General features: G+C 40.3%; 1 pseudogene; it reads left to right on the top strand.

The window, feature by feature from the left end:
• The first annotated feature begins 4214 nt into the window (after nucleotides 1-4214).
• Nucleotides 4215-4575, top strand: LOC110586543 (annotated as a pseudogene).
• Nucleotides 4576-10888: the final 6313 nt, after the last annotated feature.

Genomic DNA, 10888 nt, shown 5'->3' with positions numbered 1-10888 from the left:
ACAACAATACTCTAAGGTAGGTTAACCCACATCACCATCTTTAGTTTGCAAATAAAGAAACTGAAGCCTGAATTTCATCATTCTTCACTGGGTTATACTGATCCCAAGTGAGCTGATGTCATAGGCAAGCCCCTTTTTTGATAGCTGATACAGCCACCCACTCCCCTGAAGCCCTCTCATGCTCTCCACCCCACCCCCTGTGGCCTGCTGAAGGTTGCTGCTCATTCTTCGATCACTGGCTACTTGACCAGAGAAGGCAGCAAGCACCCTTTATTCTGAGACTCAGGATCTATATCCAATGAAAGAAAAGTAGCAAGGTGGCTTGCTTTCTCCTGTTTATGGCCTCCCTTTGGAGAGAGGAATCTTGGAGACTAGAAGAGGTTAACTCGTTTGCCCGAGTTCACACAGCTAGCAAGTGGCATATCTACTGTGTAGACCTGACATTCTGACTGTGGAGACCTCACACTTAACCCCTAGATTATAGCCAGCCCCTCAATAAAATAGTCAAGATTCATTCAAAACAACATAGATTTGGAACCCTCAGCTGGCGTACCACCAGAGTTGGGGGGAATCACTTTGCTCTTGACCTGCACTGGCCAATGTGAGTGAGAAGCACTAGAGATAAGAAGACAGTCAACATGAATGGGAGATTGGTCACATGCAAAAGAATTAATCACATACCTTAAAGATAATGGAAGCCAGTCTTCTCACTGTTGAGGAAGGGAGGCACAAACATGGAAAAGGCAAGACTCATGTGATATTGGATTGTAATCAGGAGCATTGGCATGAACACAGGGTATCTAAAATAGAGAAATATGGCTACCGAGGTAGATAGCATATGTGTATGTGTGCATGTATGTATAGCTCTACCCACTGAGAGGACCCAGAATTGATGACACTCTGATAGCACTGAGCATTTTTAATGCCTAAACCCTGATTTCTAAATAACATTCTCAACTAAAAGAACTAGGGCTCCTTGCAGACATAGCTGACTCCAGGGCTAGGGCAGGGAAAGTATCAGATCAGCCTGAAATCTTATGGCAGAAATAAGGAAGTTCTCCAAGAATCATGGTAAATGTCAAAAGTCACAAGAGCTTGAAAAGGCTCTCACTGGCTAAATCTGGGTCAGCTTGAGCATCATAGTAAATAATGCTAGTAATGGATTATAACTCATTCAATAAAACAGGAATCCATGGATCCAGACCGATATAAATAAATAAGAGGAAGCTCTACCTTATGCCAACAAAATATGTGTAGAAGAAATGGTAGCATTATGTAATTACTTATCCACAGTGTTAATAATAATTGGGTCAGGAGTAGCATCTGTGGATGCCACAAATAATGGGTAAAGGTTTAATAAGGAACCAGGTATTAATACAGTCTTGAGGTATCTCCCCACAAAATACTTATTAACATCTTAATGAATACTTGTCAATACTTATTAATACCCCATCACAAAGTACTCATTAATTAACTGTACTGTGGAGAAACCTGACAGACAGAATTTTAACCAAATGATAAAAGTCAGTGTCGCCAGTAATAGGTTAAATCAACATCATGTACCTGCTGATAATATGCACTGAGAACATGTGGTCATTTCTGTGATATTCTCAAGATACACTTGAATCTAATTATGACAAAACATGAGACCAGGGGCGCCTGGGTGGCTGTCGTTAAGCGTCTGCCTTCGGCTCAGGTCATGATCCCAGGGTCCTGGGATCGAGCCCCGCATCGGGCTCCCTGCTCCGCGGGAAGCCTGCTTCTCCCTCTCCCACTCCCCCTGCTTGTGTTCCTGCTCTCGCTGTCTCTCTCTCTGTCAAATAAATAAATCTTTAAAAAAAAAAAAAACATGAGACCACTCCAAATTAGGGACATTCTTCAAAGTAACTGATTTGGGCACTTCAAAAATGTCAAGGTCATGAAAGATAAAGACTAAATAGCTTGTTCCAGATTAAAGACAACTGAAGAGACATACTAACTACATGCAGTGTGCGATTCTGGAAGTTTAAGCACCAGAACAATCAGGGAAATTTGAGCAGGGATCTGTGGAGTAGAAGATAGTACAATATCTGTGTCAATTTCCTGATTTTGATGGGTATCCTGTGGCTAGTAGGGAATTTTGTTGTGGTTTTTTTAAAAGATTTTATTTATTTATTTGACAGAGAGAGACAGCGAGAGAGGGAACACAAGCAAGGGGAGTGGGAGAGGGAGAAGCAGGCTCCTAGCCAAGCAGGGAGCCTGATGTGGGGCTCGATCCCAGGACCCCGGGATCATGACCTGAGCTGAAGGCAGACACCCAATGACTGAGCCACCCAGGCGCCCCAGGAATGTTCTTGTTTTAAGGAAATGCACATTGAAGCATTTAGAGGTAATAGAACATTGCACCATTTGCAACATAATTCCAAATGGTTGAGAAAAAATATGTGTATATATAGAGAGAGATGAAAATATGGTAGAGGGCGCCTGGGTGGCTCAGTTGGTTAAGCGACTGCCTTCGGCTCAGGTCATGATCCTGGAGTCCTGGGATCGAGTCCCGCATCGGGCTCCCTGCTCGGCAGGGAGTCTGCTTCTCCCTCTGACCCTCCTCCCTCTCATGCTCTCTGTCTCTCATTCTCTCTGTCTCAAATAAATAAATAAAATCTTTAAAAAAAAAAAAGAAAGAAAAATATGGTAGAATATCAACAATTGGTGAATTTGGGAAGGATATATAGGACTTCTGTGTTCTGTTCTTGAAATTGAAATTTTTCTACAGGTTTAAATTTATTTCAAAGTAAAATTCCCCAAAAAAGTATATGATAAAACTCAATACCAACTTTTAGGTTAGCAAAGTAAGCAAATACTACATACCTAGAGAGAGAAACAGACCAAGACATACTGAAAGACAGACACAGAGAGATGGGGGAAGGGAGAAAAAGTCATTATCTGAGACAGTTTTCTATATTTATGTACATACATAGGGACTTTGTTGCTGTTTTTAAAAATAGGATCATACTGTACAAATACAACTTGCTTTTTTTACTTAAAAATATAACTTAGCAATCTTTCCAGATCAGTAAGCTAAATCTACCTCAATCTTTTTTAATTACTGCATAGAATTGCCTTATATTGCTAGTCCATCATTTTTAAACCAATTTCCCATCGGAAGATATTTAAGTTGCTACCTAATATCCTCTAAAACATTTATTTTCATTTTACAGTTTTACTACCAAATCGTATGCCTAAAGTCAGCATGTGAACTACTGCATGTCACAGGGGGGAAAAAAATCCTCGGACTTGGGTCACATAAATATTCAAAAGTAATGATGAGTTCAAGGCAAGGTTAGTGCCAATGGACAAATCAATAAGATTCTTCAGTGGGGCCTAAATTTCTCATATGCCCACTGTCTAGCAGAGCAACTGCCAAATTTTCAAGGGTCTCATCATCTTTTTCTTTCTTTTAGAACTCTACTTTATTTTGATTTAGGAGGCCTCTTTGTCAGTCTACTTAGGAATGGGCATTGCAATTTCTACGCTTATCCTACAGCTATTAGCATTTTCCAGAATGCCCGCACATGTGAAATTATTCAGGCACATTGATAATCAGCAAACACAGAATCAGAGAAACCATTTTATCCTCTGTGTTTGTTGCTAAAGAACCATTCTCCCTTGATGTATTCATTGGGGATGGCAGAGTTTCTGCATACATGTCATTATTCTGTAATTAGAAGAGGGAAGTGGGAGGGGCCATCCATGAAAGAATGTAAGCTTCCCAAAGCAAGATAGGGCTGCGTCAGAGGTATCTACAGCGCCACACCCTGCCAACATCCCAAGGGGGACATTAAGGACAGTAGAAGCAGAGGTTGGCCCTGGACAAGCATTCAAAGCCTTGGACATTTCTCTTGCAAAACTGATCCCCAAAACACTGGGGAATTGCTAGAAATACAAGGTAGGATTTCTATGCATAAACAGAAAATAAGCTTGTGTGTGGTTATTTTTGTGAGGCTTTTGATTTTGTTCAATGGGACCAGTGGAGCTAAGAGAATGGGTAACCTAGGAGTTACCTTCCTGCTTGCCTCCATTTCCTAGTAAGTGTCACGGTCATCAAAGACTCAAGATCTGCCCTCTTTGGGGAAGACACGGTCGCGGAGCCTGGGACACCAGCTCCTGCTCCTGACTCATCACTGTTTGCTCTCACCAAAGAACAAGTCGGTCAGGAAGCCGCGCCACAGCCATCCATGGCTTTTAAAGACACCGGGAAGACATCCGTGGAACCAGAGGTAGCAAGTCACCGGATTAGAGTTACTCTTACCAGCCGCAACGTAAAATCTTTAGAGAAGGTATGTGCTGGCTTGATCAGAGGCCCAAAGGAAAAGAATCTCAAAGTGAAAGGACTAGTTTGGATGCCTACCAAGACTATTGAGAATCACTACAAGAAAAACTCCTTGTGGTGAAGATTCTAAGACTTGGGATCATTTTCAGATGAGGATCCGCAGGCGTCTCATTGATTGGCACCGTCCTTCTGAGATTGTTAAGCAGATTACTTCCATCAGTATTGAGCAAGGAGTTGAGGTTGAAGTCACCATTGCAGATGCTTAAATCAACCTTTTTATTTTTTTTTTTTTTTAAGATTTTTTTTTATTTATTTATTTGAGACAGAGAATGAGAGAGAGAGCACATGAGAGGGGGGAGGGTCAGAGGGAGAAGCAGGGTCCCTGCCGAGCAGGGAGCCCGATGCGGGACTCGATCCCGGGACTCCAGAATCATGACCTGAGCCGAAGGCAGTCGCCCAACAGACTGAGCCACCCAGGCGCCCCTAAATCAACCTTTTTAATAAATAAATTATTAGTTGTTAAAAAAGAAAAGACTCAAAATCTTAGGAGTGAAAAGTTTATAAACGCCACTGCCACAATCACCCTTCCACTTAAACCACACATGATAGTCACTTTAAAAATATTAAATTTTCAATTCATCATCATTCTTACAGCTGGGGAGAAAAATCCATTTGAGTTAACTACAATGATTAATAAAAGCACGTAAGTGTCCTTTTGTCTTTTTAAATATAGTATTTATTCATGAAGGTCTAGGTTTAAAATTAAGGCACAAGTAGGTTTTTAACCAAAGCACATTCATAGATATGCATTGATTTTTTTTTAAAGATTTTATTTATTTATTTGACAGAGAAAGACACAGCGAGAGAGGGAACACAAACGGGGAGTGGGAGAGGGAGAAGCAGACTCCCCGCCGAGCAGGGAGCCCGATGCGGGACTCGATCCCGGGACTCCAGGATCATGACCTGAGCCGAAGGCAGACGCTTAACCAACTGAGCCACCCAGGCGCCCAATATGCATTGATTTTTCCCAAGCACTATATTACCTATTTCCCCCACCCCCAGGAAAGAGTTACATAAATTGGAGTGTGTTCTGATAAGCATAGGTTAGATGAAAATAATTGATACTACTATGAATACAGGAAAAGAAAATCAACCTTATATTTTCTAACAATTGAAACAAGTGAGAAGCAACTCTTCAACACAGAACAATAAAGTATCACATTATAATATATTATCTTTTTTGTCTAATAGAAAAGGGAAGACAGACAAGAAAATTACTAATAGTCAAACTAGTTCAAATAAAGCACAATTCAAAAGTGCTTCATCTGAGATTATGGAGTTTCAAGAGTTTTAAAAGGCATTCCAGAGACATGCTAATGGATACATTTCTCAGGCATTTCCAGACAACTGGTATATGAGGCTGCAATAAAAAGATCCAGGAACATACTCATCATGTTTTTGTTGTTGGACAAGACAGTTGACCTAAATTCTTCTGCATTTCACATGAAGCAATAGCATCATGGAGGTGTGTAGAATTACAGGACGCTCCAGAAATATCGAGCCACCCCACATAAAAGAGGTAGCCCACTACTGATCACAGGTGACCTTCTAGAGCACATTATGGTCATGACTTACCAAATTCCAATCACTTCAGGTAATTTCTTTTGATTATTTCTTGCAATATCATTAAAACCCAAAAGCATGTCATGTGAATGTGCCTACTTCCCAAAGATCACTTTAAAGTCCTAGTTTCCAAATCATCAAATTCTCTCACCCCTGAATTTCTCAGCCTAAAAGTTTACATCCAATCCAGAAATCAAGTGACCTGAATTCATTTCCTGGCTTCAGTGGGCAAGTCACTAAATGTCTCCTTTGCCTTACTTCCTCATCAATAAAATGGGCCGATGCTCATCATACCTTTGTGTAGAACGTTGTGACAATAAATGAACTCTTGAGAAGAAAAATTCCATTCAGATTCAACTTCTATCTATTGAGGTGTCTACCCTGAGCTGGGCACTCTGTTACGTATTTTACTTATATTTTTCCATTTAATGGAATAGCCCAATTAGGTAGACATTATTAGCTACAGCCTAAGACAAAAAACTGAGGGCCAGAAAAGGTGAATTACTTTTCTCAGCACAACTAGCCACAGGCAAACGCAGGATTCAAATTTCAATCTGGTGCTCTTTCTTATTATTTCTACTTCCATCTTTGTATAGTCAAAATGATATTACAGTAATAAGATTTTCCAGTAGAATGAAATTTTTAGCAAACACCAATAAACTACTAGAGAAAGCAAAGAAGACTGCAAAGATCATTTGTAAAGTTTGGGTCTGAACCAGACTCTTGAGCACATACATCCCGAGGTCAAGGAGCTGTGACACTGAACTTTCTGGGGAGGCAAATATAAATACATATAACTATAATCTGGAAAGGAGAAGACTCCAGACTCCTTTCGGAAAGAAACAAGGAATTTATTAATTTAGGAGTGAGGAAGAGTAGAAATATATGAGAGGTAAATATTTGACTAGCAGTGGGAGACTCAGAAATGAGGGGAACACCTGAATTCCTGGGATAGACAGTCTTTAGATAATATCCAGCAAGTGAGAAAGTTTACTGCCTGCTAGGAACTGCAAAGCCCAAGATTCCTTGGAATGTATTTATAGCTGCTCCATCACTAAGGCGCCAACATCTGATCTGTTCTTTCCAAAATAGGTTTTTAAAAATTCAAAAGGAAAAAGGCAAGAGCCCTGTAAACAACGTCTTCTGTGGCCGATTGTAAACATTACCGCCAAAGAGAATAGCAGACAGTTGCTTGCAAAGTCTGAACAGACCTTCAGTCTGATGAGAGAGAAGGCTTCAGGGTGGGGGCTGCAGAAAGGAAGAGCAGCTGCTCCTCTCGGCTTCTTGGCTCTCCTGACCTGAGGAGAAGAAACCCCAGCTGACCCACCTGTTTAGAAGGAAGACAACACGGTGAGCAAATTTCCTCGATGGGTATTGAATGCAGACCCTGTTCCATGCTTCTTTTGGCCAAGGTGTGTGGCCAAAAGAAGGAAGTGAGGAGCCCGGAGTCTTACTAATCTTCTGGGAGTCTCAGGTGCTTTTCAACTCCTTCCTGGGAGAAAGAAGTTCTGTCTATGGGAGACTAGTCTATGGGAGCTAGAGGTTTTATCAAAGAGGACCCAAAGTCTTAATTAATGATTGATAACACCTAGATGGGGGTTACCACAGAATTACAGTGGCACAATCTCTCATCCAAGATTCAGAAATCCAAAGGGCTGTGAAAATAAAAGTTTCTTTTTTTGTAACTCATTTGACAAGCAAAACCTGATCCAGCTTCTTCCGGTGACCAAACCTGACCTGGATTTAAGAGAGGGTGTTAGGGGGTGCTGCCCCAAGCCCCTAGATGATTATGAAATATTTAGTATATCCACCATCCTGTCTTTCCAAAATATGAAACATTATGAGTTCCAAGAATACCTAGTTCCAAATGTCTTGGTAACGGATTGTGGACCTGTATTATATATCTTTAAATGTTCTTTTTTCTTTCTTCTTTTGTTCTAAATGCAGGTTAAGTTATGTCTCACACAATATAAGCAACTAATTCACAGTTTCTTAGTAAGCAGCTACGTGTTCCCAGAAAATGCACAATTTGCCAGACCATGTATGTTAGCTTGCAAGGTCAGCCACCAAACTTCGGAAGAGCCCACAAGGTGAGCTTCCCACACCAGGAAACTACCACGGCCAGGAAGGAACTGCCAGAATTATATGTAGACTACCTACGACAGCCTCACACACAAAGAAATCACCTGAGAATCTTTAAAAAATACTGCCCTAAAAGGGATCCACTTCAGTGACAATTAACAACCTTACCTCTGAACTCTCACATTTAAATTTTTAATTTATCTGTCTCACACATTAACGTTTTCATTTCAATCCTGGTGAGCTTTAGAAACTCAGCACCAGCTATACCTGCACAATCCCAAATTCTGAAAATTTTTATCAGTGAAAAGCATACCCCCAAACAAACTAAAAACTTAATATATACTGCTCATCCCCTTTTCCATTTCATATTTGGTGGAATCGTTTTATTTCAAACACACCATGAAAGAATAGGCACTTGACAATCATTTCTTCTGGATGAATCTGGAAGGTAAAAACTCAGCTATCTGTCTAGAAAAACACTTACTAAGAGCTCAAACCCATAGGTGGAGCCTCTGGGATCGCAAAATGCTCTGCTTGTTTTTAAGGATTTGATAATCAAATATTTTCTTGTCCTATATGCCAAGCTAATTTGTTCTAAATGTAACACTCTTTAGTGGAATGTGGATGACAAATATGCATACTCAAGGATCTACAGCTTTTAAATGTTATATCTAGTCTCCCATGTATATTTAGGCACCAAATTAAAGGATCATCTGCTTGGACTTTTTGAAATCTAAAATAGATCAGGAATAATGTTTGCCCCAGACTGCTGCTGTTTAAATGAAAGTGTTTAGCCCAGAGTTCTGTCACGTCTGTCAGAATATCTGACTTGTAAATTTTGTGTGCTTATAGATTTTGGGTAAAAATACAACAAAAGTTGCATACACACATGCGCGTGCACACACACAATGAGAGAGGAAGCAATTTAAAATGAAAATAAAATAGAAAACCAGTAGCTACTTCTTGTCAAACCAAAAAAAGAAAGAAAGACATAATTGCCTACATTTACAAAAGAAGCCAACAGTAAGGAGGAAGAAGAGTTATTTAGGGTAAAACAGCCAGGAATTATAACTAAGATTCATGGGAATGAAAAATTGGAGCTCTGTGGCAGAGATGGTTTGTGGCCACAAACTATTTCTCCATTCTTCCTCAGTTAAAAAAAAAAAATTAATTAATTAACTAAATAAATAATCCTGATCTTATCTGGGCAGCAATGAACTTAACCAAAAGATGTTCTTTCCCAAACTCCCTTGCAGCTGAGTTTGGCATGGGATTAAGTTCTGATCAATAATCTGTAAACAGAATGTGGGGGAGGGGTAACAGCCAGGGAAGGGGGGAAGGATGCCCTAAAGAGGCGGATGCCTTGTCCCTTCTAGAATAAGGAGCTCCAGGGTCCACTTGGACCATGAGTTAAGAATGGAACACGTCCCTGATGTAAAGCAAAAAGATAAGAACTCCATCCCTGATAACTTTGTGGAGCTGCCGTATTCACTCCTGCCGGGCTACCTGACTTCTTCTACATGAGAGAAGCAACCCTTGTGTGTTTATTGTTGTTTGTTGTTGTTGTTACATTCAGCTCTAGTGAAAACCTGACTGAGATGGGAAGTTGGAGAAAATAAATCAACTGCGGGGTCCAGGGCTCAGGACCCTGCCACTCCAAGTGTGGTGCCTGCAAGAGCCACACGGGCATCACTCAGGGGCTTGTTAGGAAAGCAGTCTCGGGCCCCACCCAGGCCTCCTGGATCAAAATCCAAACTTTAACAAGGTCCCCGGGTCCCTTGTACACACTGTTTGAAAAGTTTCAGTGGCACTGACAGAGTGAATGCTCTATGAAAACCAGACCAAACATCATGGATTTGAATGAACTGCTGGGCAGTGTTCTTATGACCTAGATTTCTATCCTGTCAAAAAAAAAAACCCAAAAAACAAAGAACACACAACACTGAGAAAATATGACCTGATTTTGAGATCAGACATCAGACATACTTTCAAATGTTAAGTTTCTCAATAGGTTCAAAATGTACTAAAGGAAAACAAATACAAAGGTTACAAAAAGTAAAAAAAAAAACCCACTAAATATGGACTTTTAAAGATATAATTCATAATAAACTAGAGTGCTTTACACATAATGATCAAGCTGCCCAAACCCAGAAACAATAACTTTTTGGTCATTTATTACACCAAAGCTTTTTTATTCTCATTTTTAAGTTACTAACCACCAATTCTCTGACAAGTTTGGTAACATCCCAACTGTCCAACTGAAAATTCATTTACCTGCACAGCATTGAAACATGAAAATTATACTTTCAGTGTACACATTCAGTCTGGAAAATTTCTCCTCCACTCCCCCAAAGGACTCCCAGTCAGTAAATGCAATTCTCTACACGAACAAGATGTTTTGAATTAACGAAGTTCAGTTAATTTTCAAATAATTTTTCTACAGCAGTATTTTAGATAAAATGTATATACAAAAAAAAAGACCAAATTTTAGTTGTACTACTACATGAGTTTCACAACCCTATCCAACCATGTAACCACCAACCACCCCAGTCAAGATATACGACATTCCCATCCCCCCAGAAAGTTCCCTTGAGCTGCTCTGCAGGCCTTCCCCACCTCTGCCTTCCCCCCAGAGGCAGTCACTTGCCCAGGGGGGGTTCTTACTCTGATATGGCCAGAAAATGGAGCCAAGAATGATTTTACAATTTAAAGCTGATAAAATAGTATTAAGAACCATAGAGCTCTATGTTGCCTGCAGGTGCTTTTACCATGCTTTAATCCTCTATCAAAAGCTCGTCTAATGTGTGGTAGCAAGGAATACAGAACACCTTGAGCTTAGTTCAGTCAACAGTGTGAGTGTTGATACAATTTGCT

This window comes from Neomonachus schauinslandi, chromosome 5, assembly GCF_002201575.2.
Source record: "Neomonachus schauinslandi chromosome 5, ASM220157v2, whole genome shotgun sequence".
In the NCBI taxonomy this organism is placed as follows: Eukaryota; Metazoa; Chordata; class Mammalia; order Carnivora; family Phocidae; genus Neomonachus; species Neomonachus schauinslandi.
This window is presented reverse-complemented; position numbering and strand designations above follow the sequence as displayed.